The sequence below is a fragment of the Pseudophryne corroboree genome, chromosome 3, assembly GCF_028390025.1.
Source record: "Pseudophryne corroboree isolate aPseCor3 chromosome 3, aPseCor3.hap2, whole genome shotgun sequence".
In the NCBI taxonomy this organism is placed as follows: Eukaryota; Metazoa; Chordata; class Amphibia; order Anura; family Myobatrachidae; genus Pseudophryne; species Pseudophryne corroboree.
This window is the reverse complement of record NC_086446.1, coordinates 293,578,788-293,604,743: the sequence shown is the minus strand read 5'-3', so window position 1 is coordinate 293,604,743 and position 25,956 is coordinate 293,578,788.

The window sequence follows — 25,956 nt, the reverse complement described above, 5'->3', positions numbered from 1 at the left end:
TAAGGTGCATTATTTTTATAAGGACAGTAATAAGGTGTCTCATATGTGTAAGGGGCATTACTGTGTGGAATGTGTATAAATGGATTACTAATGTGTGGCATTATGTGTATAAGGTGCTCAGGTGCTCTACTATGTGGCGTTGCGTATAGAAAGGGCACTACTGTGTCATCTAATGTGAATAAAGAGCAATAGGGTGTGGTGTAATGTGAATATAAGGAGCAATTCAGTGTGATGTAATGTGAATAAGGGGCTCTACTGTGAGGAGTAACGTTAATAAGGTAAAGTGATACTACTGTGGGATGTAATATGAATTATAGACACTATCACATGATCAAATGTGAATAAAGTTGCAGTACTGTGTGGCGTAATTGGAATTGGGGTTATTGTGTGGCCATGCCCCTTGCCAGCAAACACCCCCCTTTTTGGGCTGTGCGCCAAATGTGCGAACTGTTCCTATTTCAAATATAGGGGGTACAAACACCAAAATAAGGACTGCTATGGGTGAGGGGTGATGGTACTGGGAAAGAGGTGGAAGGTCAGAGGCTGAACCAGCGGTAGTGCTAGGGGGCACCAGACAAAATCTTGCCTAGGGCATCATATTGGCTAGGGCCGGCTCTGCTGGGAAAGATGTGCCTCATTTGCAGGGGCTGTACAAAAGTAAACCATCTTTATAATAATTACAGTATATAGATATGACTAGGTAAAGTAGCTTTGTAAGTAGGACTGAAGAGCTGCAGGCTTAAGGGCCCCATACACTAGAACGATAATGCCCGATTTCATCCGATTTCGGGTATTCAGCCCGATATATCGGGTGAAATTGGGCATTTTGGAGGTGTTTCTGATCCGATCCAATGTGCGTTCCCGTGAGCATTGGATCGGATCCTCCAGATTGAACGTGCTGCACTCGTGATATGTTTGACCCCGCAGGCATGGTCGGCATCGCCCAAGATATATTGTATGCAAAAGGACAGCATACAATCTATTTTGGCCGATCCTGGCCCCCGGGAGGCTGCCAGACGGACATGTCACAGTAGTGTATGGGGCCCTTAAGTCATAAGGTCATAAGGGGAACATCGTAGAAAAACTGGGTTAAGGGCAGCATAGAATGAAGCCTTGCACTGGCAGGTTAAAGAGAGCATGGTGTCAGGCAGGCCCTGGCATCTGTGAACGCGCGCGCCACAGGGGGGAGGGGGGTGCCGCACAACGTATGGGGGGCGTGGACTCGCGGCACGCCCCCGTTACCATGGCAATGGTTGCTGGGAAGTGGGGCGCGCCGCAGGTCCAGGGGCGTGGACCCGTGGCACGCCCCCATTTCCATGGAGACCATGGAACCAGAGAGCCGGAGGCTGTGCTGCGCACGGTCTTCCTGGCTGTCTGAGTGACCAATTCGGCACACCTGCCCATCAGCCCTTCTGGCATGTGCCAGAAGTGCCAGATGGCCAGTCCGGCCATGGTGTGAGGAGACTGAATGATGTTGTCATATTGAGGGCTTGTTTGGCACATAAAGGAAAGGACACTTTGAATTAATAAAGCCTCCATCAGTGCTTTGTTATGTGTTTCGTCAGTACTGCAAAAGAGAACAAGGCTGCACATTGTGGAGGAGAATGGGAGGCTATTTTGTATTCTTTGAAAGCATAGATCTTGGAAAAGGGTCTGGTGTGGTTGCTAATTATGCCAGTGGGGCAGGGTAGTCTATAGTGGGGTTCTCTCAGTATTAGTGGTGACATTTTGAGCGGACCCACTTATTCATTTGGCATATCCATAAATCAGTTTGGTGTAGAAGCACGAACCTTTGAGAGTGAGGTCAGCATCCAGTGGCACATCAGGAGTCTCAGCAAAAAAGGGTAGAGGGTTCAAAGCCACTGCCAATTAAAAAAAAAAGCAGTCCAAAAAACAAACAGGAAAATGGTGCTGAAAGCTGCTGGGTCCACTCTGAGGAGAAGCTCTGCCCCCAAAATGGCACTGTCTTCCCGCTTTTAATAGGATTATACTGGCCTAAGGATTGATGCTGGCTGAGATCCGGGGAACCTGACAGGCTGAGTGACCAGTGTAGGGTGCAGGCGCTGGCTCAGGGCGCTCCTCACCATGTACCGCTGAGCCTCCCGGAGCGCAGTTAATAGTGCGCTCCTACCCTGATGCTGCCATCTTCACACCGGCACCCCGCTTGCTAGGGGGGTCGGTGTCTCCCTCGCCACAATCTTCAGCTCTGCAAGGGGGTGGCGGCATGCTGCTGGGGTGAGCGATCCCCTGTGGCGGGGAACGATCTATCCCCTCTGGAGCTCAGTGTCCAGTCAGCGGAGACAGTGGCTCAGACCCCGCAGGGCGGACACTGCTCCCCCCCCTAAGTCCCTCGCTACAGGGAGGCTGTTGCCAGCAGCCTCCCTGTAAAACAATAAACTATAAAAAAAACCTTTTACTAAGGAAACTCTGGAGAGCTCCCCTAGCTGTGACCGGTTCCTCCAGGCACATTTTCTAAACTGAGTCTGGTAGGAGGGGCATAAAGGGAGGAGCCAGCCCACACTCTCAAACTCTGAAAGTGCCAATGGCTCCTGGTGGACCCGTCTCTACCCCATGGTACTAATGTGGACCCCAGCATCCTCTAGGACATAAGAGAAAAACAAACAGAGATAAAAAGAGTTTGTAAAACATAGTCTAGGATATAATATTAGCCAAAGAAATCAGTAGACTCAAGTGGCGAGACCACCATAAAGTGAAGTCCAAAGTCTCCAGTTGGAAGTAAAAGCATATCAGATTCTCAGAAGTAAGTATACAGTGTGTAAGAATTGTGGTGAGACAGGGTTAGTTTCACCAGGAAATGCAGTATTTCCCTGGTCACAACTTCCCTGTAGAGGGTTAAAGAAAAGCCATCCAGCCTCAGAGAAAGTGCTTTGCAGCCAGGTAAAAGAACCTGGTTCAGTGCAAAGTCCGGATGGGGACTCTGAGGGGTGGTTGAGAGGGAGAAAGGTGGGCTCTCAACCACACGGCTCTGGTCCAGGTTTTTGGATTTTCCCAGCCTCAGCTGGGAATTGGTCTAATTATACTGGCAGGGATTTAAACCCTGCTAAGTATACTGCTTAGGATACTGGTGCCGATAAGCGGCCAGCGAGTAGGGAACGTTTCCCCTAGTGTTAGGGACTTGAACATGCATACGGTCAGCGGATGGGACAATGTATTTCTTTTGTTTGGTGTGAAGTTTGTTTGCGCTGGTATTCCATTAAATATTCGCACAAACTCTGTACACTGCCTGCTGTGTCCTGACTTTGACGGCGACCTTGTTACAGTATTAAAACTTATTGCAACTGTTTGTTCTTGGTCAACCGAATTTTTGATATCTGAAGACTGTAACTTTCTTGAAAGTTCCAGCAGCTCAGCTATCATGTCTCCATTTTACTTTGAATTACTACACATACTGTATATTGTCTATTATTATTGTAACCTCTTTATTATCAGAACCTTTATAACAAAGCATTGTTCTCTTTCAATAACTAAAGTGCTTCTTAGCAGTCTGCCCATGTATGCACTGTAACTCTAGTCTTTGAAGAAGCTTTTGATCACTTACGTTTCCCTAAAACTATTGTTATTTTTGGAGGGTTTGTAAGACTAATTAACTAAAATATAGTTTGATACATAGAAACTGCACAATTGTATAACTAAAGTAATTTGGGGATAGGTGACCCTGATATTACAGAGGTGGTAGATGACTATTTGATAGCTATACCTAATTAGTGAGATAAATTATTATTAATTAGCATCTATTATGTGAGTGTGGTAAAATATTAATTGTAAGTATAATATTAAGCCCTGTTTTATACTGTACATGTCAGGAATTGGGATCTGTGTGAACTCGGTCGTACACAGTATTTTAAACTTAGCCCCTGTTTTAGAGTTAGAACCTTCAGCGTCAAAATCACAACAAAGCCCAGAAGGTATAAATACTTACCAAACACATTTGTCCAGTGACGAAGTGACAGCTTGGCTGTGTTTGGTTGATGGAATGAAGCTGTGGGTAACGAACAGAGCATTTAGATTAATTAATGATTATATGGATATTTATTTGTGTTCCGGGTTGCTGTGGATGAATTCGTTGTTACGTTACTGCTGTCCTTCAGAGATGTGGTGGAAATATGTGGAAATTGCCTAAGCCTTGGTCATTGTTTGGGTTTTGCGATATTATTAACCAGTTTGACTGGCTAGAAAACACCACAAGAATACACACACTTTATTTCTGAGATATCATGGTGGTTTAGCTTTGGTGATACTATAACGAGGCATACTAGAGAAAGGTTATATATCCAATGATGCCATGGAGATGTGGATAGTACTAATGTCAAGCAATAGCTGGAGGTTTTCAGGGCACAAAACCCTTGGCCACATGGAAAGGTGGATTGGGTAAAAACCAGAACGATCTGGACCCCAGAACACCAGACTGGCTCCCTGCAGAAATCTCTGCTACTTGGGAGATTGTAGTGTGCATCCCTATCTTGGGGGTGTCCCTTCCCGGGAGATGTTTGTGATAGCTGTCACCAGGGAAATGGGGAGGGAGAGATTATTGCCTTCCAGTATGGTCTGAGAATGGTTGAAGTTACCAAAAGGATAATAGAAAATGGCGCAGACTAGATCAAGAGGTTCTTATCTGCCATCAAATTCTATGTTTCTATAGCGTTGAAGGTACCAAAAGAGTTAAAACCGGAACAGTTCAGACCACAGACACCCCCTGGATGGGAACACATACTGCAAGCACCAGAGTGGCAGAGATTGCTGCAGGGAGCCGATCCGGCGTTTTGGTGTCCTTTCTAGTTTATACACAATCCAAGGCAAAGGTGCCTGCGGGGCATATAATGAAGAAATAGGTGTGGTTTCCAGCATGAGTGTTTGGCATGTGCATGGATTTACCCAGTCAATGGATATTTTAACATAAATACAGTAGGTTTTCAGTTGGAAAAGGACAGACCAGAAGTAAAAATAGTAAGAGCCTGAGTCCAGTAAGGGTGGAAAAGGTGGTTTAATAAGGATGTAATAACACAGCTCTTATAGAAGCATTTAGTCTAGGTTTTATGATTCTGTTTGTGGAATTAGGTGCCCTTGGGAGGGAACAGATCCAGTATTCAGTGTTGTAACACAAATAAGTTGTGCAAGAGAAATTGTCAAAAGACATAGCACTAGGTAAAATGGCTGGCCATTTTAACATTTCGCCAATTCAGTGGTTGATAATATCACCTCTGGGGTTGGAGACATAAAAGGAGGCAGCAACATTTTGGATCCAGTCACCTCCATTGGTGGTGTGGTTTTTTTGCAGGCTCTGGTGCCTGAAGTAAAATATTTGGGTTAAAGCAAAGCCCATCCTTGGGGACATTAATGAGATAACAGATGCACTGTCCAGATTTACCTATACAAGCATCTGCAGAGTACAGCTCCCTGTACAAGGTCCTGCCCATATGTCTGGGTGATAAAGGTGGGAGAGACGTGTAGATACACAATGCAGATGAAAAGAAAAAGGTCAGTATTGGAGCAGGACAGTATATACATATATATCCTTTTTGAAGACTTGACACAGCGGATAACTAACTTTAATGAGCATATAGCTAAAAAGAAAATTCTACTCATCTCTAAGAAAAATAAGCACACAGTTCTAAGACACACCACTAGGTATCTGGTAATTGTGCAAAGCTATAAAGCAGCAGTAGGATAACTGGGGCTTCCCAACTGTTGCTGAGAGGCTGGCAATGCATTCTGGTTCTTGCAGCTCTTCAACAGCTGGGCAGCCACAGGTTGTACTGTATGCGTTTATATAGAGCATGAAAGGAAAACTAATCCTTCATTATACATTCCCACATGTAATCTGGATCTTAATTTGAATTCTTCTGAAGTCATTTGTTTCTTATTTTAATGGTAAATGATACTTAGATTTTTTCTGCTTTCTCTTTAGTATTTGACTACTATAAAAATTGAGGACTAATTCTATCAAAAAAATATTCTTGTTATAGGACTTTACCTAGATTCTATGATGGTGCCAGTAAGTCTGCTGAGAGAGGTTTCATGTAATTCAAGTTCATTATTTAATTTTTCTCAACTGTAATGCATTTCATCAGCTTTCTAGGCAATGTACATGAGTTGTGATGATCTTCTCACAATAGGGTTGCTTGGTGCATAGACTACTGTCATGTGGTAGCTGTGAATTAATTAAGGGGATGGGTATGATATAAGCAGTGCGGTCAGATCCGCAAAGGTACAAAATTCTGACAGATGCATAAGTTTTGTCATTGCCTGCACAAACCGTGTTTGGCATATGTATTCACCACTGCTAGCAGCAAATAAGCTTATATTATTGATGTTGGTATCCCTTTAATGTTTTCTATTCCCCAGATATGAGAGTTTACAAAATAATATGCTTTTTTCTAAATTGCTTTTATTTTTCCTGCATCTTTCTTTTAATAGCTACTTTAAATTCCATTAAGATATAACTAACTCCTTGTAGATGAACCTAACATTATGAAAATCATGATTTGATCTTGAGCCACACATTTTACAGACTCTTGTAAATTGATCACAAAAGGGATTTTTTTATGTTGAGACTTCATACATTATGCAAATAAGTTTAGGGTTAACTATTGGTGTAATCCTGAAATTTCACTTTGAGTTGACATTGGTTACATTTGGGTTTTACAGACTAGACTTTAGCTTCTACTGACACAAGTGAGGTAACGAGTAAGAGCTGCCCAATGAGATACGCCAACAAGTGGTTTTCAATTATATAGGTTGTATTCCAAGCTGTAGTATGCATATATCGTATGTAAGTGCTGTGCTAGGTGTACCTTACCTCAGTAAATATGCAGGCGTTACCGAAAGATTAGGAACACTTGGGGGGTATATGTAACAGTGTCCTAGTTTGCCGGAAGTGCGAGATGTCGGACGAGAATGGATGTATTTTTAAGCGGCAATGATTTACAAGGCCAAACCAACCTTGTTTTGACTTGTAAATAATTGCCACTTCAAAATATGGCCATTCTCGCCCAACATCCCATACCTTCGGAAAAAAAATCCTCTTGAAAGGTAACCCTAGGCTTCCCGTCCCTTTTAAATTCCTTACAGAGGGGAGAGCTATGATGTTTCTCTTGCCCCACGATTTAACCATTGTTTTTTTACAGAAGGAGGAGGAATAAACTTGTTTATTTTTTTATACCAATGCTTTTTTTCTTATCCTAATGTACTTTTAGTACAAAATTGAATCAATTAATTGAGTGCCATCTCTATTAGATGCTCTATTAGATGGGAGAGAAAATTGAATCCTTTTTCTAGTTTATATCTCTCACTAGACAATATAAAAAAATGACATTAAGCATACTAGCCCTCTTCATAGAGCACACTTGTTTAGAGCCAGAAGAAATTTGTTTTTGCTTCAGGCTGCAAGTGAATTTACCACAACCAATAGTGAACATTGTTTCTTCGTTACTGCAGAGTTATACCAGAGTTAAACAGGAGAAAAACACAAGGAGAACATTCTATCAGCCATTTCTACTTCTAAAGGCCTGCTTACATGAAACTGTTGTGAGTATTCTGACTCTCCACTGTTAACACCTGCTATCGGTGTACCCTAGACACTCCTTATGGAGCTCCATGCTTGGACACTGCATGGAGCAACCACTTTGCTTACTACTATACACTTAGACACATACCCCAGATCCAGTACAATCCAGTTAAATCTGGTAATCCTGACCCTAACGCCCTTAAACCCTGACCCTAATTCGACCCTAAACCTAAACCTCACCTTAACCATAATCCCTAACCCTAATATCCTAACCTAAACTGCTAAACCATCTTTAATACCCTAACCAAAACCATTAAACTAACCCTAATACCCTAAATCCTAACCGCTAAACCAACCCTAATACTCTATCCCTAACCCAAACCTCTAAACTAACCTTAATACCCTAACCCTAATACCTTAACCCTAAAGGGCAGACTGGATGGGTTATGTGGTTCTTATCTGCCATAAAATTCTATGTGTCTATGTTAAACCACTAACATAACTCTAATGCCCTAACCCAAACCACCAAACCAACCCTAATACCCTAACCCCTAAACTAACCCTAATACCCTAACCTTAATAACAACCCTAAAAGGCAGACTGGATTGGCCATGTGGTTCTTTTCTGTCATCAATTTCTATGTTTTTATGAGTACAGGCAATAGGGATGAGTATGCACTAATGAGTACACGCAGTAGGAATGAGTGAGCGCTAGAGAGTAGGGGCAGTAGGGCTCAGTGAGCACCAGTGAGTAGGGTATTAGGGATCACTGAGCATCAGTGAGTATGGGCAGTAGGGATCAGTGATCTCTAGTGATTATAGGCAGTTGGGATGAGTGAGAGCTAGTAAGTTTTGGCAGGAAGGATGAGTGAACACTACTCAGTATGGGCAGTAACTATTAGTGGGTACTACTAGTGAATATGGGCAATAAGGATGAGTGAGTGCTAGTGAGTATGGGCAGTAATTATGAGTGAGCACTAGTGAGTATGAGAAGTAGGGATCAGCAAGAACTAGTGGGTATGGGCAGTAGAGATCAGCAAGTGCTAGAGAGTATGGGCAGAAAGCATCGTCAATCGCTAGTGAGTACAGGAAGTAGGGATGAGTAAGCCCTAACACAAACCCCTTAAATAACCCTAATACCCTAACCCCAAACTTAACGTTAATACTAATACCCTAACCCTAAAGGGCAGACTAGATGGGCTATGTGTTCTAACCTGCCATCAAAATCTATGTTTCTGTCTAAACAAAAAGGAGTAACAACTTGCACTGCATCAACTTTACAATATAAAAGAATATAATACTCTAAAGGTGCCTCATAAAAATATGCAAGGAAAACACATAAAAGGATAATTACCCATAACATTCCTCCTCCTCTTAAAATCCATAAGATCACATTTGTTCCTCAGTTAGTGCAGTGACAAATAGCTTCTATTTTTCCCAAGTGCAGGATTGTGTATAACTGCTTTTGCCAGCTTAGGATCGAGTCAATATAAACAAATTAATGTTAAGCCAATATATCTTAGGAACTCTTTTCGCCTGGTAATAGCCTCCCACAGGTTTCAAAGTCCTAGCTGTTATTATCTGGCTAATTAGCAAGGTTCTTCTTGATTTCTCAATCCAAAATGTAGTTCAGCTTGTCAAAGTCAAAAATTTTGCAGCACACACATCACGTACAAACTACACACAGATGGCCTCCATGCGTGTACTTGTTCTGCCGTGCGTGCGCATATTCGCAATTTGCGTATGGTCACTCACGCGGTCCTGCGCATTAGCGCGTGGTATGAGTATTTACGGTAGAGTTTGTGGACGCATGGAAAAGCTATCAAAACACATTACATATTTAATCCAAATAGTGCACAATGTACACATAGTCTCCCTGCACCACACCAGCAAGTTACAACAGTTTAAATGGTATCAGAACAAAGGGATTCACCTTTACAGGATAGGAGGGGACAGAACAAGGTTATAAGGTGGTGTTTGGTATCCAGCTGTAGGGTATTTTAAGGGTAATATTCCGGTGTTGGTTTTCAGAAGATCACACGTTCCTGCGAATAGTTATGTGCAGGAGCAGAATATAGATATAAACTGTATTTACTGTACATTAGGTATGCGGCGGGATCCCAGAGGAGACCACCCACAAGTGCATCTTGAACAGACATCGCCCACCTATTCAAACCAACCTATGACCTCTCCTGTACTGTAAATGACAATCCCTGTGTCCAATGGACAAAGAGATTACAGTATCCATTGTGTTAAGTTTTGGAAGATTGTATAAAAGGAGCCAGCTGCAGGCCTGGTCACACAAGACTCTCAAAGTTATCTATCTAGATGACCGAGGACCAGACTGGTTAGCGCGGCGAAATCCAAACAAGTATGTACCATTGACTGTGGCCATTATTCTCTTGTATTGTATTGCTTTGTTATTGTAACCCCCTTTCAGTAAAAATATACTGTGGTGTCGGAACCCAGCAGTTTAAATACAATCTGGTGTCGTGTTTTCCTTTCCCTGCTAAGGTTAAAAGTGTATTACTATCGCATGCATAGCTGTTAAGGGTTCACGGTGTATCTTTGGGTGTGTACGCGCTGCATGTACTTTGTACAGCCAGCGCGGCGTTTGTACGCAAAGTCCGTACATGGTACGGGACTCTGTACGCTAATGGTGTAATAAGTACGTAGGTTGTGGATCAAGTATAGTGGCCGCAGCGGCTTCATTTAAAGTGTATGAAATGTCTTTTTAAAATGTTTGCTTTTAGTCCTGTACGTAAACCAGCGTTCACAAGCAGGAGTTGTGAATCACTGTCAGTGGGAGATTTTAAGACGTCTGTCACTGGATCTCCAAATGGGATGCAGTCAATAGACTGGCTGTCGGGATCCTAGCATTCAGGAGACTGACGCCAGTATTCCCACAGCCGGTGAAATCCCGATGCCCGGATCCCCGGCAAATGCTTGGTATTCCCACTTCACCAACCGAGTGGAAACAGAACCTGTGGCGAGCAAAGCGAGCCATCTGGCCCGATGTGTGGCGAGGGGACTCGCTGACAGAATTCCGGCAGATGGGATGCCTCTGTCGGTATAGTGACAGCCGGCATCCTGTCAGCTGGGATATCATATGTATTCCCTCCAAATATATTGAAAATGCTGGGCAGATTTTAGTGAACAATATAAGAGGTAAGAGTCCACACTTTAGGTTACTGACTAGTCTCAGTGTCAAAGAGTTTTTTCCTAAAAGAATTGGCAAGCAATCCTGGGTAATCTATTGTGTGTGTCAAGTCATTGTCTTATCCTGCAACCTACCCTCCTCAATCCTGTGCCCTACTAAATAGTAAGCTGCTATCTCCTGCTCACTATGCCTGCCTCTAGTTCATAGCTACTACCTGAGTCTCGTCATTGTCACTTTCTCATACTCCTTAAAATGCTCACTTTTGTTTCCAGTTCTAAAAATATCACTTGGCCCAGCCTCTCTCTCCAACTACTACACTATTTGTCCTTTCCCCTTTGCCTCAAAACTGCTTGAGTGACTCCTGTACAGCCACTAATTTTGCTTTCTCTTCTCTCTCTTAGATGTTTCCACTAACTTCAGTCAGGTTTCTGTACCCACAATTCAGTCACCGCCACCTATGAACACGGGTTATTGGCACATGTGTGCGGTCTGAAAGGTACAAGGGTTGAAATACCGGGTTGGGTGACTCGGTATTTCAACCCTGGTCGCGAGCAGGGTTGAACTCGTGTTCAACCTGGCTAACTGTGCGGTGTGAACAGGAGCCAGGTCTTTGCGAGCCGTTTCCCGCCCACTGTGTGTGTAAGGGCGCAGCTTGGAGATCATGTGGGGCGCCTGGGGTGGGTTGCACTCTGGAAGCTCCCATGTCAGGCTCCCAGGTGCGACCCGCCTCAGGCGGTCTGAAAGGGGTAGACTGCCCTAACAAAAGTACCAGTGCTATTCTATGCAGCAAAGTCTAAGGGTTCCTTCTCTATTCTCACGCTGCTGAACTTCATAGCTGTGTTTAACTCTGTTGATCCCTCTCTTCTTCTTCAAAACCATAGCTTCATCTTTCTTCCATACTTTGATCTTCGATCAATCTACCTGTGTACCAACTCGTGGCTTTGCAAGACTACCCTCCCAGCTCAGATTTCCGTAGAGTAGAATAATTTTATTTTATTTTGAATCTGTGTCTAAATACCCAACTATTCGCCTGATTCAGAGTTAGCAAGCAGACGGGAGCGCCACTTAAGTCAGAGTTGTACATAAAACTTATTGTTTGCATACAACCCTGAAGGCTGAGGTACTGCACATGCGCAGGACCCGTTCTGCGCGTATGCAGAATGTGTCCTGCCTCAACAAATGCAGTGCCTCCTAAACTCCCTAAGCCGCATCCAGATTGACAGGTAGTGGCCAATTTGTTGCGGGGAGGAGCTGGCGCCAGGCACGGTTCCTGAAAATGGTGGCGGGATGTAAGACATACATTCATACATTCAGATGGCCGATGTTATCACAAATAATTCTCAGATGCAGCAGCGGTTTGCCTAAGCATGCAGGAGGCATACATAAACATAAGCTAACACCTGCAACATTAGCATATTTTGCACACAGCAGCTGCCCATCTCTGAATCACCCCCTATGTCTCTGAATGCTTTTTGGTCTGTAGCTACTGGGGTATGCACAGTACCTGCCATTTACTTTCAAATCACACAGGTCCAACAGCCAACTGTTTACATCTGTCACATGGGCCACCAAACCCCAATCTATTCCTTTCACTTAGTACTAGCGGTCCCCTATCTCTGTCTGTCACACGGGCCTCGTACCCTCCTCACTCTGTTCTCATTGTGATAGACAGGCTCATGTTCTGGTGTTGGTACTGGTCTGCTTCCATGGTGCCTGCTTCCCATCACCCACCTCCTCCCCAGAGCCGGCCCTAGGCATAGGCAAACTAGGCAAATGCCTAGGGCATTTGGAATGCTATGGGGCACAAGCAGATTCTGTTGATTAAAATGATATGCGACATGCCTATATTCTGTGTGTGACTGTGGCTGTATCTGCATATGAAATGCTACATTACAGTGTATTCCTGGAAATAACTGTAATGTAGCATTTCGTATGCAGGTACAGCCACTGTGGCACACATAATATAGGCACCTTTTTTTTTGCAGAAAATGCATCTAATTTTCATTGCTATGTGACTAGACTGTACAAACAACTTCTGCTGATTAAAATATGTATAATTTTAATCAGTAGAAGTTGTCTGTACGTTCTAGTCACATAGCAATGAAAATTAGATGCATTTTCTGCAAAAAAAGGCGCCCCAACGTTAGCAGAGGTGGACGGGAGCTGCATGGCAAATTGAGGCAAGATGTTTGAGGACACATCTGTATCCAAGCAGAGAAAGAGGTCACAGTGTTAGCGGCCATGTGAGTGCTGCGTGTGGGTAGGTTCATTGTGCAATAGTGTTCGGCATATGTATAAAAGGCATTATATGTGTATAAATGCATTAATAATGTGCGGCATGTGTAAGGGGCATTATGTATGTCATTATGTGTATAAGGACATTAATAAAGGTTGGCATAATGTGCAAGGCGTATTATGTTTATAAGGACATTAATAATGTGTCTCATATGTGTAAGGGGCATTACTGTGTGGTATTATCTGTAGAAAGGCATTACTAATGTGCGGCATTATGTGTATAAGGTGCTCTACTGTGTGGCGTAATGTATAGAAAAGGCGGCACTACTGTGTGGTCTAATGTGAATAAAGAGCAATATGGTGTACCGTAATTTGAATTGGGGGCACTATTGTGTGGCCATGCCCCTTCCCAAAAGAACATGCCTCTTTTTGTGCTGCGCTGAATGTGTGCACTGTTCCTATTTAAAATATAGGGGGTAGGAGCACCAAAATGAGGACTGCTATGACTGAGGGGTGATGAGAAAGGGGTGCAGGGTCAGAGGTGGAACTAGCAGCGGTGCTAGGGGGCACCAGCCAAAATCTTGCCTAGGGCATCATATTGATTAGGGCCAGCTCTGCTCCTCCCAGGTGTCCCAGCTCAGTGGTGGAGTTCTGTCTCACATCTGTGCACAAGCAGTGAGTTTTAATAACCCACATCAACTCAGTGCAAGCTCTTTGTCAGTGCCTGCATACATCAATGTTACTACCATGATGTTACACTTTGTTTTTTTAAACAAATCAAGGTTCACTCACAGCTAGGTGCATAGTGTTAAGCAGTTTCACACACATAATCAAAACCTTTAGAGTTTGTTCAAGTGACATAACCTGGTAGGGTCACCTGGTATTTGGTCTATCACTGTGATGGTGCTGGAGTTATATCCACTAATACTTGTGGCAAGTAGCTGGGATGCATAAACTGCCTATTGTGAATTTTATTAGGAATCGAGATTATGACTGCAGTGTGACCAGGGCCGGACTGGCCCACAGGAGCACAGGGGAAACCCCCGGTAGGCCCCACTGTCTGAGGGCCCACCTCTTTACATTATACTGCACAGGACTATGGTGTATATTCTACAATGCATTCCTGGGGTGTGGTGTGGAATGTAGATAGTAACTAGGTCGACCACTATTGGTCGACAGTAACTAGGTCGACAGGGTCTCTAGGTCGACATGGTCTCGGTCGACAGGTCAAAAGGTCGACATGAGTTTTTTTAATGGGTTTTTTGGTGTTGTTTTCTTCGTAGAGTGACCAGGAACCCCAATTAGTGCACTGTGTGCCCCTCGCATGGCTCCCTTCGCTCGCCATGCTTCGGGCAATGTGTCTCGCTCCGCTACCACTTCGGTCGGCACAGATTACCGTTCCAATCGTAGTCCACGTGGATCGTTAAGTATGAAAAGGTTCAACAAAACAAAAAAATCGTGAAAAACTCATGTCGACCTTTTGACCTGTCGACCTAGAACATGTCAACCTAGAGAACCTGTCGACTTAGAAACCCTGTCGACCTAGTTACTGTCGACCAATAGTGGTCGACATAGATAGTATCGACCTAGTTACTGTCGACCTAGAGACCAGATCCCTCATTCCTGTTATCAATCTGGTACTTTATTATGAATGCATTAGCAGTTCTTGCTAAATATGTTTTACAAGGGGCCCAGACAATGCACTCTTTAATGGTTAGCCCCTCTGGAGACACTCCTAAGCATGGGCCCCTACCACTGCACTCCTCCCTATCCCCCCCCCCCGGTGGGCCCTTCATACCCCAGTCCGACACTGAGTGTGGCGATACATTTTGTGAACACAGAAAGGTTTCAGTGCACACAAATCAGTGGATAAATACAGTTCCTAACTATGGGGATTCAGACCTGATCGCTCCTCTGTGAATTTGCAGAGATTTGCGATCAGATAGTCGCTTACCCAACAGAGTGAAAACCCGCCTGTGCAAGTCTGAATGCTCCTTGCGAAAATGTCTGCAAACGCCGGTCAGCTGCAAATCTGTTCGCAACTCACTCACCATCTAATGTTTTTTCCAGTCTGTGCGTAGTCCAGGACCTACTCCTACAGTGCGATAGAATCAGGCTGATCGGGGCCGGAGCTGACATCACACACCCTCCCTGAAAACGCTTGGGAACGCCTGTGTTTTTCCTGACATTCCCAGAAAACGACCAGTTACCTCCCCCAAACTCTGGCTTCCTGTCCATCAACTTGCATACGCCTAGCGATCAAAAAAGTAACTGGATTTTTTTGCAGTTTGGACTTGCACATGCGCACTACGATCCGTACGCATGCGCAGTCAATCAATAATCATCCGCCATTGCGAATACGAACAACAGCGATCAGATCTGAATCGGGCCCCTTGTACAAAATGGTACCCATAGATATAATACTAACTTATTGTTGGCTGAAGTGAACATTGTACTGTACTTATTAATAGGATCAATTCCCAGTTTAAACCATAAATACAGCATTCCATGTTTCATTGATAAAAGCAGATTTCTTTCTGTTTATCAGCACTACCAATTCACTGATGTGTAATTAGTTCTAAATACAACTGACTCTTGAATGAAACTAACAGAAGCGCTACTATGACACTATCAGTGCACAGAGATGCCTGTCGCGTGAGTAAATCACCAGGTCCTGTGTAACTCTACTAACGTCGAGTGTCTTTTTTTGCTCAAAATGCATCTTATTCGCAATGCAGCTAGAACACACTGTGCTGATTAATTTTAAATATAGGACACTTGTGTATTGTGTGTGTGACTGAGGCTGTATATGGAGAACATAACTTGTATTGGAAAAAAGCTGAGGCTGCTACAAGGTAGCACTTTGTATGCAGATTCTGAGACTCAGTTGCACACAGATATACAAGTGTCATATATCAAATGCGGTTTAGATGACTAATGTAAGCGTGACGCCTCCTGCTGCATTACCATATTAGTGCTATCGCTGCTGCTTCCATGTAAGCAGCAGCAATATTTATTTATTAATTAACAGTTTATTTTATAGCGCAGCAACTTTCGTTGCGCTTTACAATTGGATACAATGATAAAACAAAACGGGGTAATAAACAAACAGTCATAGAGGTAGGAAGGCCCTGCTCGCAACTAGCTTACAATCTATAGGAAAGGAATATCACCTCCAACCACATCTGAATCAGACCCCTTGTTTCTTAACTAAAGAAACAATATTCTAAGATCAATATTTTCGTATAATCAGTGTACTGTATATAAAATACATTATGGTCACCATTACAACTGGGTATACACACCATTAAGACTGGCACAGGGAGAGATGTACTAAGCATTGATAAGATTGGAGAAGTAATCCAGTGGAGAAGTTGCCCATGGCAACTAATCAGCTGCTCTGTATACTTTTATAGTATGTAAATTATAAAATGTTACGTCAATGCTAATTGGTTGCCATAGGCAACTGCTCCATTTGTTCACTTCTCACTGTTTTCGCTGCTTAGTACAGCTTCCCCTAGGATACAAATATTACATAAAACATAGCAGATAAGACACAATACAGTAAATCATAGAAGATGCTACTGTTTGTTGCTGATGCAGTTAAGATAATACTCTTGCCAATATGTCAATATGATGAATGCTGTTACTATCTCGCTGCAAATATAATAACATACAGATACCAGCAAGTGATAAAATAGACCTTTATTACTAATAATACACATGTTTAATACAGAGAATACAAGGGTAGCAGTATTTACTGTGAACTAAGGAGGATTTCACATTACAAAGCTGTCACCATTTTATTAAATTATTGGTCTTCCACATACTATTGAGTAAAAGTAATTATTTATCTGATAAGCCTTGGGATACAACAAGTACATTTAATGTGACAACAACAATATACATCTAGACACTAAAAAAACATAATATGTTATAATATAATATTAAATTTTGGACCCTATCAAATATTTGTAGTATTTTAACAGGAATATGGTTTAAGTTCAAATTTTACTAATTTCAGGCTTTTTGAAATATTTCTATTTACTCTCTACTATTTTTATATTTATTTGTATTATTAGATCAGAATGTAAATTTTACTTGTATAACAGTGAAAGTTGTGTTAATATATCATGTAAATTCAGTGCCTCCCAATAGTCGAATTTTGTCTCTTTTCTCATATATAAGGCACACAGGTAAATACTCCAGGCACCACTCCTCATTGTTGTAGAATGGTTGCAGATCCAGGGCCCAGGCAGCACCAATGAAGCATGGTGCCAAGTAATTGATTGGAGCCTATGGGGGGAATTCAATTAGCTGCAGTAAATTTTTCAGCAAAAAAAGGTTTTTTTTGTGATTTTTATGTTCAATGTTTTTTTGAGCAATTCAATTAATTTGTGGAAAAATTTATCTATTCATGTGCGAAAAACACAGGATCCAGGATAAGTTCTTTTTCTTCCTCCTCCAGGCAGGGGAAACAAAATCCCTGATAATGCCGGCTATTGAATTACCCATCGGGGATCAATGCCTAATTGAATTCCCCCACAACCCTGAAGCCTCGCAACAGCAAATGTCACGGCTACTTCATTTCTGCAAGATGCTACAATATCATATTTGCTTTAAACACCATTGAATTGCTGTAAAAGGTACGCATCTCTCATGTTAAGAAGCACTTGATTTAACAGGTCTGATTTTGGGATTAAGGGCCTTATTCAGTTCCCTATTAGCCGCCAATGTGCATTCGCTGATCCCGTCCTGCTCGTGCGAACCCGGCCAATGCGATTGGATCGCATCAGCTGCGAACTCCACTGCCTGATTGACAGAGGCGTGGCTTTGCAGGGGCGGAATGCTACAAACGGGGGTGGGTCAGTGCCATTTTCATAGTGGCTGCGTGATGTCACATGCTCCTAAGTCTGGCTCTACTAGGCCAGTGATGCCCACAAAAGTCGTAAGGTATCACATGATGATCCTCCACCTATACTGGCTTTAAATAGTTCTGCATATTTCAGGGGGTGTTCTGTACAATCAATAATCAGGTCCACAATATAAACTACTTCTCTTAAGGGCCCTACACACTGGACGATTTTTTGAAAGATATGAACGATCTCGTTCATAAATGAACGAGAACTTGTTCATATCTTTCAGTGTGGAGACTCCTGCGATGAACGATGCGCGGCCCCGCGCTCGTTCATCGCTGGTCTCCCGTCGGCTGTGCATGCAGGCCAATATGGACGATCTAGTCCATATTTGCCTGCACTTCAATGCAGCCGCGTGACGGGGGGAGTGAAGAAACTTCACTCCCCCCGTCACTGCCCCCCCGCCGCCGGGTCGCTCGTCGGCCGTATCCGCCGTCGGGCAGCTCGGCGGCGGGTCGGCCAGTGAGTAGGGCCCTTGATTTCTGGTGCGTATAGATGAGTATCAGCTACTCCCTCCCCACCACAAACATAGGCTTGCCATAATGTACCTTTAAACCAGGACACCTATGAATCATGTACACAGGTTCTGTGTCAGGCTAAATTCAAGCCTTCATTTCACCTGGTTTTAATAAGCCACAGAACCTGTGAAAATCATAGGTGTCCCAAATTAAAGGGATATTATGGCAAGCCTACCCAAAGGTATATTTCAGGAAGGAAACCATAGTACCCAGAACACGAGATCGAGGGCAGTTCATCTGGACATATTCTGGCTTATCTAGCCACCATCAGCTTAAAAATAAGCAGGAATGATGCAAGGTACAGTATACTGGCTTCTTTTTCATGTGACCCTCAAATGCTGCACAGCTTTATTGTTACACACCCTTCCCAAATCTAAATTTCTCTGCACATTTGAAATCTGCTCCACCAGCAGTGCAACATGGTTTTACCAAGGTGCACACTTACTTAACTTTGTATTGCTTATTTGTTCATACCTTCCAACATGACCATTTCCAGGAGGGACAACATGCTATGATCCTGGATTTCCACCTGAATTCTTAATTCCACCCAAACGGACAATCGGATCAAAATTTGGATTGCCCCTTCAGTGGGTAGAATTTAATAAACTACAAAAATACTCCTGTCACTTTTAACTGTATCTGCTACAGGTGCTCCTCAGATAACGCCAAGAACCATGGATATTTACTTACATTAAGACATCTCAAATTTACATCTCTATAGAGTTTTTAACACTTATTTACAACCGTGAAAATCAGAAACTCCCGTGCGAAGAACGGGTAGAAGAACAGCTAGTACCTTATGCTGCACAGGACTATTTTGTATTTTCCACAGTGCATTGCTGCTATCAGTCTTGTACAATATCATGCATGCACAACAGTATTTACTATATATACATTTATAAATGGATCCAAACCATGCACTCTCTAATGGTAAGCCAAACCTCTGGAGACTGGCCACACCCCTAAACATGGGCCCTAATGCATCAATCCAACTCTTAAATTAGTTATGTGTGGGGGACCTGGGGGACTCTCCAGTTGCCCTGATACAGATTCCCTGGCTCTGGTCTGCTTCAGGAAAAACCTGACAAGAGAGACCTGGAAGTGTTCATAGCCCAGTTCCCCCAAACACTGCACTATCTGTATGATCTTCAGGTTGTTGTGGCTGGAACTGTGGAGAAGGACAGAGATGTATACTTAAACTTTACTGGATGATTATAATTACTTTGTATGTCTCAGGAACCAGGGGTGCAACTAGACCTATGGGGGCCCAAAGCACATTTTTCATCACCCGCTCCCTGCTGTGCTCTGTTCAATTCGGATGAGCGCTCGCCTCCTGAGCTTCGTGGGTGGCTTCACCTTTCCTAGCAGTGTTCTGTCCCAGTGTTCTTTGTCTCACCTCAGTGACGCATTGCTGGGAGGAGGCATGGTCTGGGGATGTCCCAGCAGTCTCAGCACGGCCAAGCCTCCTCCCAGTAATGCATCAGTAAGAAGACACGGAGACAGAGCCAGACAGGACAGCAGATGGGACAACACCCTGCACCAGCACACTGCTAGGATCAAGTAGGGAGTGCAGGGATAGATTTAGGGGTCAGGGCGCCCTTAGGCACAACAGTAATGGCCGTTCCCCTTTTGCCAATTTTCATTGTTTGGTTACAAGGGCATATTTGATCATTATCTTCTTAATAAAATAATTAATAATAATAATGATGATAAGACATGAACTATGACATTGTTTAATGTTTAATTATGTATTCATATTTACTAAGTAGACCAGCTTACAGAGGCAGTCTGCTATTGTCTTACCAGTTTATACTCCACTCAAGATAGCATACAGTAAGATATAGTTGAAAGATTTTGTGGATTTTTGGACTGAGAGTAGTAAAACAAGAAACCAAGTGCTGCCGCCAACAAGGGGTGCCCCTAGGCACGTGCCTAATGGGAAATTCCCAACTGGCTGAGTGCCTGCCATGCACAGTATTATTAAGTGTAGTGTGAGGGGAGGGCCAGGTCCCAGAGGCAGCCCATGCCCCATAATAGCCAACCCCCTGCACCATCTGTAGCTACACCTATGCAAGGTACCTTCTCTTGCCATCTTTATCTAGAACAGGTACAGATATTATAAAGTAAGTTGGTGGTTAATATAACAGAGCTGGAATATGGTTGTTTGAAGACTCTGGTATTTGAATCTTCACTGTCAAATGTCTCAAAACATGTATATCCTGCCTTTGGACTTGTCCACTACTAAAGAGGTTTTGGTTACAGGTTTGGAAGTTTCTATAGATCATTTGGTCAATTACGCTCCCTTTACACCTGAATGGGCAATTTTCTGTATACTCCCCATGGGTACCAGGGCCCCCTAGCAGTTAAAAAGCTTTTATTGGCAATTTCTTTGGCAGACCAAAAATCCATCCTACAATTATGGATATAAAGCTTGATCCCAACCCTGGAGATGTTCAAGGAAAAACTATTTTTCATCTTCCACATGGATTGGCTAGTAGCCTCTCTCCAAAAAGAATCCCATACGGAAAAATTCTTTGACACTTGGGAAAGTTTCATTGACACTCTCCCTATTTCTACCAAAGAAGCGATTATACGATGCTTCCACAATAGTTTATGGTATGAAACAAGAGTCTATCTGCGAGATCCCCCAATGCTGTTATAGACCATTATTTTGGAAAACTGTTGGCCGCGGCTCTGGTTCTTGTTTTTGTTTAGCTCATGCTCACTCAACATCTATTTGGTACTGATGTTTTGATCTGTATCTGTTGCCATTAAGTGAACTATCTTGCTATTTGTACCACGAGATGTGAGATTCATTACCAATGTATCGACCTATTCACACTACTTTTGTTTTTAGATATCTTGTCAACTGATATTTACTTTTCTGCTTCAATAAAAGAAATGTTGAAAAAAAAACATGTATATCACTACGTCGTCGTCGTAGTAGTAGCAGTAGCAGTAGCATATCTGGAATTATGCACAATGAAAAAAATGTACAATCGCATACCTCCCAACTTCTATGTCCTTAGAAGAGGGACATTTTCGTGCACTGGAGGTGCGCAGACAAAAGTAGGGGTGTGGCCTCTTATCAGGGTGTGTGGCTTCATGGCTAGGGAGTCGCTGTGTTCACTAGCCACGCCCCCATTTTAGTCACTATGGGGGCATGGACAGTGCTCAGTGAGCTGCTGGCCAGGCCTCCTGTCCCTCTCTGCCGGGGAATAGACGATGTGCGCATGTGCACAGCATCTATTCACCACTGCTCTGCTCAGAGCAGCGAGTGGCAGGGGGGATCTCCCAACTGCCCCCCCCACCGCAGGACCCCCATCCCCCATTGCTGCTCCCCTAGCGATACTGGCTGGCAGCAATAAGGCTGATCTTACTGTTACGACAGGCAGGATTGATGCATGAGCGCATGATGAACATATGCACAGTGCACTGAAACCTCAAATGTGTTCTTCCAGTTCTTCTTTTGTTATACCCCTTTCACATCTCCAATGCCGGATGCCACGCGGGAATTGGAAACGGGTCCTTCCCGCGTGGGATCTGGCATTGGAGACTATGGGGGACATGTACTAAGCAATGATAAAAGTAGAGAAGTGAGCTAGTGGAGAAGTTGTTCATGGCAACCAATCAGTTGCTCTGCATACTTTCATAGTATGCAAATTATAAATGTTACGTCAATGCTGATTGGTTGCCATGAGCAACTTCTCCACCGTCTCACTTCTCCACTTTTATCACTGCTTAGTACGTCCCCCTATGTGCTGGCTTCCCGACCCGGTTGCCATAGCGGCGGGGAGCGGAGCCGGCAGCGGAGGCGGCGCTGGAAGATGAGCTCATCTCCGTGCCACCTCTCCCTATCTAGTAAACAGGTACCGGGTCGCCTCTACCCGGGAATCCGTTTACGCTGCCACTGCTTTATTCCCGGGTTGAATTACCGGGTCAGGCAACCCAGGAATTCGGACATGGCGCTTTCACACCGCACACTGACCCGTGTCAACCCAGCAATATGCCGGGTCGATACCAGGTTATTTCTGCGATGTGAAAGGAGTATTAGACAAATGCAAAGAAAATTTCTGTGATAGCACATAGTAGGGATGTGAGGCTCCTGCTGGAGGACTGTGGTGTCCAGAGTCAAACTGGCCCACAAGGGTACAGGGGTCCGAAGGACCACCACCTCCTCTAGGCATCAGGTTCCAGACTGTACACTTAAATTATACTACACAGTACTGTGGTGTATTTTCTGCAGTGCATTCCTGTTATTAATCTGGTACATTATCATGCATAGACTAGCAGTCACTATATATATATATATATATATATATATATATATTGTGACAAGAACACTGGGATAGTGTTTGAGGGCAGGTATATTTGTCCCAGGTTCTTGTCTTACATGTTTTAGAAAATGTTAACTTCTAGGAAAAATGCTTTTTGTTTTGTCTGAACCTTTTCAGTTTGCTGTAAAAGCTGGGTAAAGGCTCTGAGAGAGAGATAAGGCGAGTTCTAGACATTGGGCCCAGTTCGGGTCTTTGGCCTCACAGAGGGCTAATCAGGGTTTCAGCTGTGTAAGAGTGATATAGTGCTTCTAACCTGATTAGTATGGGCAGACTGCCTGGGAAGGCTGCAGGATCTGTGTGTGAGAGACACGCTTTCTGATGCAAGTAAGCTATACAGTATGTACTGAAGAACTCTGTGTTTTGTTTAGTGACAGTTAGGAACATCTTATGTTTAGTTAGTGCCAGACAGGCAAGGTATTTTTATTTTGGGGTTTGTTTTATTTTCTGTTTCAATAAAACTGGCCGGGGTCAGTTGTACCAGAAACTGGACTTGTGTTGTTCCTCAGCTGCTGCGTGCTGCCATATTCCCCAGGAAAAGGCACCTTGCACCCCTACAGTGTTACAACTTGGTGGAGAATGCGAGCAGGCCGTTCTGCGCATAAGTGAAAGCAGCAGCTTTGTGAGGCCTGCAGAAAACGGTGGTTTATGCAGATACAGCCCAGTGTGAAGTTACTGAGACTCACCCCTGAGGGTTTGATATATGTCCTGGGTGAAAGCAGCTGCAAAGCCGCCTGAAAAATCTGTTGACATGGAGGATCTGCTTAAAGCCTTGCTGCAAGCTACAGCGGCTCAGCAGGAGGCCAACCGACAGCAGCAGGTGGCAATGGAGGAAAATTGGAGACTACAGCGTCAGGATAGAGAGGCCTTAGCAGAAGTGGTGCAGAGACTTGCAGCTCGGGTTGGAGATGTGGCCGTCAGTGCTCCAACCAGCTCTAGTTCTATACGAGCCAGTCACTTCCTGCAGAAAATGACAGAGGCTGATGATGTGGAGGCCTATCTGACCACGTTTGAAAGGACTGCCGAGCGTGAGAACTGGCCGAAAGCACAGTGGGCCAGTCTGCTGGCACCTTTCCTGTCAGGTGAGCCCCAAAAAGCTTACTTTGATTTAAGCCCTGCTGAGGCTCGGGACTATGATAAACTAAAGACTGAGATCCTGACCCGCCTGGGAGTCACGCTGTCAGTACGAGCGCAACGGGTGCACCGTTGGCTGTACGCCATGGAGAAGCCTCCACGCTCCCAGATGCACGACCTTATTCAGCTAACAAAAAAATGGCTGCAGCCAGAGACATTAACTGGTCCCCAGATGGTGGAAAGAGTCGTCATGGACCGCTACTTGAGATCTTTGCCCATGGTCCTGCGCAAGTGGGTGAGCCATGGAAACCCGGGTACTGCTGACCAATTAGTGGACATGGTAGAGAGGTATTTGGCAGCAGAGGAACTACTGATGACCACCCAGCAACCCATAGATCCTCGACAGCGCCCTTCAGTAAAGACTGGTAAGACTGTTCCGTGGGAAAACGTTGCTGGGCGGTTAAGAGAACGCAAGGCTGGAGAGACTGTGAACACTGGCCCTGGAAACAGGCCAATGGGGCTAGAACGGTCTATGCTGCCCAAATGGGTTGATAATCGTGTGGTTAAATGTTTTAGGTGTGGTATGCCAGGTCATGTTATTGCCAATTGCCCAGTCACGCAAGAACCCATGCAATGTGATGCTGCCTTTGAATGTCGCAGAATGTCTTTCTTTGCTAGGTTAGCCTGTACTGTGGTACCTTCACCTGAGCTGGAAAAACAAATGTGTGATGTGTTCTTAGAAGGTAACCGGGTAGAGGCCTTGCTAGATTCAGGAAGTTTAGTTACCCTCGTGAAAGCTGGGTTAGTGAACCCCTTAAAGGTCCAGCAAATACCTATTGGGGTAACTTGCATACATGGGGATACCCAATATTATGCCACTGCTGAGGTGAATATAGAAACTTGTTGTGGGTCAGCAATGGTTAAAGTGGGACTGGTCCCTACCTTGGTGCATGAGGCCATAATAGGGAGGGATTTTCCTCATTTTTGGAAACTGTGGGAATCACGGTTATCAACAGATGTGAGAAGTAAAAAGCCAGTTGATAATACCGGTGATTTTTTGGATGTACGTGGGTCTTCGGAACTTTCTGGCCCTTTGCCTTTTGCTAGTTTGGCTGGGGAAGTGACAGATGGGGAGTCCAGTGAGGACCCTCTTGCCGGGAACAGAGACATAGTAGTTAGAACTGAAAGCGTGCCTGACCTGGAGGTAAAGAAGGATCTGTTTGCGTCTGAACAGTTAAAGGATCCTACCTTAATAAAGGCTAGAGAGAATGTTAAGATTGTTAATGGGGAACCTGTGGTACCAGGTGACAGGGTTACGTATCCCCACATGGCCATCTGTAATGAGCTCTTGTACCACATTGTCAAAAGGGGTGAGGATGTGGTGGAACAGCTGGTAGTTCCCCAGCCTTATCGGAGAACGGTACTAGATTTAGCTCATAGTCACGTTACCGCAGGACATTTAGGGGCAGAAAAAACCACTGAAAGAGTTTTACAAAGGTTCTTTTGGCCAGGGGTTTATAAAGAAGTGTCTGAATATTGTTCTTCCTGTCCTGAATGCCAGTATCATGCCCCTAGACCCCATTTCAGGAGCCCACTAGTTCCCATGCCTATTATAGAGGTCCCGTTTGACAGAATAGCCATGGATCTCGTGGGGCCCTTGTTAAAGTCTGCTCGGGGCCATCAGTATATCCTGGTAATTATGGACTATGCCACTCGATATCCTGAGGCTGTCCCTTTACGCACTATCACAACCAAGGCGATAGCTAGGGAGCTGGTGCAGGTATTTAGTAGAGTGGGAATACCAAAAGAAATTTTGACTGACCAAGGTACTCCATTTATGTCAAGGATCATGAAAGAATTGTGCAAGTTATTTAAGGTCACTCACCTCAGGACGTCCATCTACCATCCCCAAACTGACGGGTTGGTGGAAAGGTTTAATAAAACATTAAAAAGTATGTTAAAAAAGGTTGTTGAGAGAGATGGGAAAAACTGGGATTGTTTGTTGCCCTACTTGTTAATGGCCATCAGAGAAGTTCCTCAGTCCTCTACGGGGTTTTCTCCATTTGATTTGTTGTATGGTAGACACCCCAGAGGGCTGTTGGATGTTGTCAAAGAGACGTGGGAAGGACAGCCCACTCCTTATAGAAGCGTTATTGAGCATGTAACACAAATGCAGGATAGGATTGCAGCCGTGG